This window comes from Pan troglodytes, chromosome 13 (genome assembly GCF_028858775.2).
Source record: "Pan troglodytes isolate AG18354 chromosome 13, NHGRI_mPanTro3-v2.0_pri, whole genome shotgun sequence".
NCBI lineage: Eukaryota > Metazoa > Chordata > Mammalia > Primates > Hominidae > Pan > Pan troglodytes.
Window position 1 is genome coordinate 106,533,692 of NC_072411.2, and position 4,691 is coordinate 106,538,382.

Here is a 4,691-nt window from a genome sequence, read left to right on the forward strand (position 1 = left end):
GCTACCCACAGAGCCGTTTCTGGCACCTGAATAACTGGCTTTCAGCCAGATACTGTGTTGGAGGGTATAAAAGATTTTCCATTTGAAGTTTTCTCTATGAATTGTCCCATTGGCCCACCCTTCCTCCTGCACAGGCTGCAACAGAGCGGGGCCTACAGAGGACATGGCTTGGTTTCCATCAGCTGTGGCAGGGTTTCGCTGTCATTTGAAAAGACGAACTAGATTTTGACTCTCTTCGGGGTCTTGGAAGGACAGGAAGCTGTGGTTGAATGCAGGAGACTTCAGCTTTCTCTTTCTTCCTAGGGGCGGGCAGTATCTAGCCAAATTTGGTGCATGGGGTTGGTAGCTTCATGCTTGAGTTATAGGTTCTAATCCTAGAAGGTTGATTTATGTCCCAATGATACAAGATTCATGCCAGAAATAGAGACCCCCCACCCCCACCATATGTATACATACGTATTTTTCTGCTGTTTCCCAGCTCTTGGGGTATTTCAGAAATGTAAGCCGTAAGACACTGTGAATATGTCCTACTCTGTGTGAATAGCATGCGAATGCCTGAAGGGCTCCATTTTTCTTACCAGTGTGTGAGATCCTAGTTTTGTGTCTTTCTCAGGTTATTCTCTTCTTGCAAGTCTCTTCCCCCTCCCCGCTCTTCCATCACAGGGCTTCTATCCTACAACTCGCCAGCAAGATCAAAAAAACGGCACCTCATGCACACACATTTGCTTGATAAGAAATTGGAGGAGGTTGAATCGCCATGGTCAACAAAGGCCCCGGGCCCCTGCCAGCATGTGGGGCCAGACCTAGAAATCAAACATGACGTTCCTTCCGTGGCAGCCACTCCACATGCTAACGACAGGTCCAGTGGGCTTGTGTTCTTTCAATTTTAATTATGAAGCAGAAGTGTAATAAGATCGTGTGGCAGGGAATGCTGTGGAGCTTGACAAGGTATTTTATCAACATATTATTATATTCAGAATTAGGCAAGCCCAGAGGATGGTGCAGGGCTCTGAAACCAGCCGAGGTCTTGGCAGACCCACTGTTTCCTCACCCGTGGGAGTGGCCTCAGGGAGAGAGGCTTAACCACCATGAACATGAGTCTCCTCAGGCCTGGGAATTCAGGTCAAGAGTGTTGACAGAAGGTGTCATAGTCCTCTGTGGAATCCTTCAGTGTGGATTTGGTTTTCTTCCTGAACATCCACACTCATGGCCACGTGAGGGATGTGGTCCCATCAAAGTCGTGTTGTGAAGCGACCTGTTAACAAGCTCCTTGGATGCATTAGGCATTCTACATAAATGTCTCATGTAATGCTCACAATGATGCTGTGAAGTAGACCGATGTAAACACTGCCATGGCCTCCAGGATCCGTTTTCCCGTTTATCCTCCCAAACGCATAGCAGCCTGCTTTTGTTCAGATGGACAATATCCCAACTAAACAAACTTGATTTCTTGGGCTTCCTCAGAGCTTCGGGAGACCCTGTGCTTCAACTCAGGCCAATGAGTAGTAAGTGTGAATTCCCTGGGGAAGGCTCTCTGGAAAGCTATTGCTTTCAGACAAGAAATGACAGATTCAGTTGGCTTGTGCCCTTTACCTGCTACCTACTGTCTTCCTTTTTGTCTGTGTGAAAGATCAAGATGCCTGGAAGGACAGCAGTCTCCTCACAGTCATGCATGACAGGACAGAAGAGGGAGGAAGAGAGAAGGAATCCAGAATCCTGACCAGTACATCCGTATCATCATCTCCATTTTACAGATGGGGACACTGAGGCTCAGAAAGGTGAAGCTGTTTGTATAAAGTCACAAATTCAAACCTCCATATCTCTAAATCCAAATTCCATGCTCTTTCCATAAGTTCTGATTAGAGTATAGTCTTAAGATCAGAGATGTTAAAGAATATATGTGTGCATTTATTTTTATTTTTATTTTTTTTTAAACAGAGTCTTGCTCTGTTGCCCAGGCTGGAGTGCAGTGGCATGATTATGGCTCACCGCAGCCTCCTTCTCCCAGGTTCAAGCAATTCTCCTGCCTCAGCCTCCCCACTAGCTGGGGTTAGAGGCACCTGCCACCATGCCCGGCTAATTCTCCCATTTTTAATAGAGATGGGGTTTCACTATGTTGGCTAGGCTGGTCTCAAACTCCTGACCTCAGGTGATCCACCCGCCCCGGCCTCCCAAACTGCTGGGATTACAGGTGTGAGCAACTGCGCCTGGCTGCATTTATTCTTAACTCTAAAACATACTGTTGGTTTTAGGTGGGGCTAAATTCCTGGGATAGGGAAGCTACTTAACAGGCAGGCATGGATGACAGGTCAGTGACCATGGAGGGCTCAGAAAATTCTTTCGTGGTAAGATTTGGTCCACAGCCCTGAGGAGGATGCTCAGTGCCCACTGGCTCTCTCGTCCTGTGACCCTGCAACTACTGCAGAGAAGATGGCCTCAGGAGTGCAAGTTAGTGATGATGTTGCATTTTTTATGACATGAAAGTTTGGAAATGCTCCACACCAGAAGAAATCAAGAAAAGGAAGAAGGCTGTCGTTTTTATTTTTTTATTTTTTGTTTCAGTGCAGGCAAAAAGTGCTTCATGGTAGAAGAAGGCACAGAGATCTTGGTGGAGATGTTGGCGTAACCACAACTGGTCCTTTCAAACATTTTGTGGGAATGCTTCCTGAAAACGATTGCTGCTATGCTTTGTATGATGCACACTTTGAAACTAAGGAATCCAGAAAAGAAGAGTTGATGGGTTTTTGTGGGGTTTAAAAAATTTTTTTGTGTGTGTGGGCACCCAACTAGAACCTATGAAAAGTAAACTGAGCTATGCAAGCTCCAAAGATGCAATCTAAAAGGAATTTTAAGGCATAAACATGAATGGGCCAGAAGATCTCAATTGGGCTTGTATTGCTGAAAAGCTAGGTGGGTCCTTAATTGCAACCTTTGAAGGATGCCCTGTGTAGATCATCATTCAGTGCCATACATTGAGAGCTTCCGTGTTTAATGTTATTCTTTCACTATATAAATAAAGCATATATATTTAGGCCAGGGTCTCACTGAGGGGGAGCTGTCATGTCATTTTTTAGAGTAAATATTCTAGAAACACATGCAAACAGTCCTAAATAAATCTAAAGTCTAAAGTTAAAAAAAAAAGATTGGGAATTTCTGGGTATAGCCTTGTATATACTAACAGCAAGGTGATAGAATTAAATAAAAACTACCATGAAGAAAGAAAGAGGGAATATCACTAAGTGGAAGTTGTATGTAAATTCGAAGGAAGCAAATGAACTCCTATGGTGTTCTAGTGATAACACACAGGATTTTTACTGTCTTCTCTACCCCTTTCTTCATGCCAGTAAAATAGATTTCAGAAGCACTGTTACACCAGAAAGGAAATGAGAGATTGCATTTGTGTTTAAGACACTGGATTTTAAAATTTTTGCTATTCAAAAGGTTCTGTGCCCTTTACACCCAAGTAGGGGTGAAATTACACTGAAAAATCACTTTTTTATTATCTTTAAAATGGGGTTTTTACAAAAGGGTGGCAGGAGGGAATCTTGTCATGGACTTCTTTTTCTTTAATGAGCTCTGGTTTCTTAATGTATCATGGATCTGCTTTAAAAGCCTCTTTATTCACATGTAGTTTAACTTAGGGAGAATTAAGCAGGTCAAACCCAAACACGTTTTTCACTTGTACCAAGAATAAATGATTTTTCCGTGGAAATGCCTGAAGAAGAAAATTATAAAGAGAGATTTGATTCTAAAGTCCAGAACCCTTGAGCCCTGAACTTCAGGGATATTGTTCTTGCTTTGATCACAGATACAGAAAAGAAGAAACAAAACCTCATATGTTCTTATCTCTTTCTTGCCTTTAGAAGGGAAAGACCACACTGGGTTTCTCCCAAGAAGTGAGAAAAGATATGCATAATTTAAAGGTAATTTCTGGAGGGTTATATGGTTTAGGACCAACTTTCTCCCAATCAGCTGACTTAGGACTGCATTGTCCCCAATCAGATGGCTCAGTACCATCCCTTCTAAATCATCAAAACTGCCCACAGCAGTCTGGGAGTATCCAGCAGATATTTATCTAATTACTACAGTGTAGTGAGAATAAATTTGATGCTAAAGGAAGGGAGAGATAATGGAAGATGTGGCGTCGTATGTCAGGACTTCTAAGCCAATCTGACAGCCATGGTTATGCCAAGGGCATGTGCGGTCCATAGCAGGCCACTCCATGCACTCCCTTCTCCATGTTGCAGGATTTTTATTCAGGTGAATCCAGGTAAAAAATGAATACACGCTTAAATGGTGAAATCGTAAGCAATGGCTGTAAGCAGAAGTGGTTCAGGGCCAAAGAAGCTGTTTGAGGTAAAGGCACCTCCCAAAGACAAGGGACACGAACAGGAAGGCGATTGATGCTCAGAAGATAATGCCATTTCCATTCATACTGGCTGGGAGAGCTGGATGAGGTTTGTAAAGGAAAGAAGGCATGGCTAAGGCTGACACATGCTCATTTGTACAGATATTTTAATAATAGCAAACAGTGAGCCTTTACTTGTGCTAGGCAGTGTGCTAAGAACCTTTACATGGAGTGCCTCATTTTGTTTTCACAAACAAACTCTATGGAATTCTTTCTAGATCCTTTAATAGAGAGGAAGATGAGGCTTAGAAAAGTTAAGTAACTTGGGCATTACCTTGGCTTC

At 43.1% G+C, this 4,691-nt stretch overlaps 1 pseudogene; it reads left to right on the forward strand.

The window, feature by feature from the left end:
• The first annotated feature begins 2,430 nt into the window (after positions 1 to 2,430).
• Positions 2,431 to 2,951, forward strand: LOC100614808 (destrin-like; annotated as a pseudogene).
• The last annotated feature ends 1,740 nt before the right edge of the window (positions 2,952 to 4,691 follow it).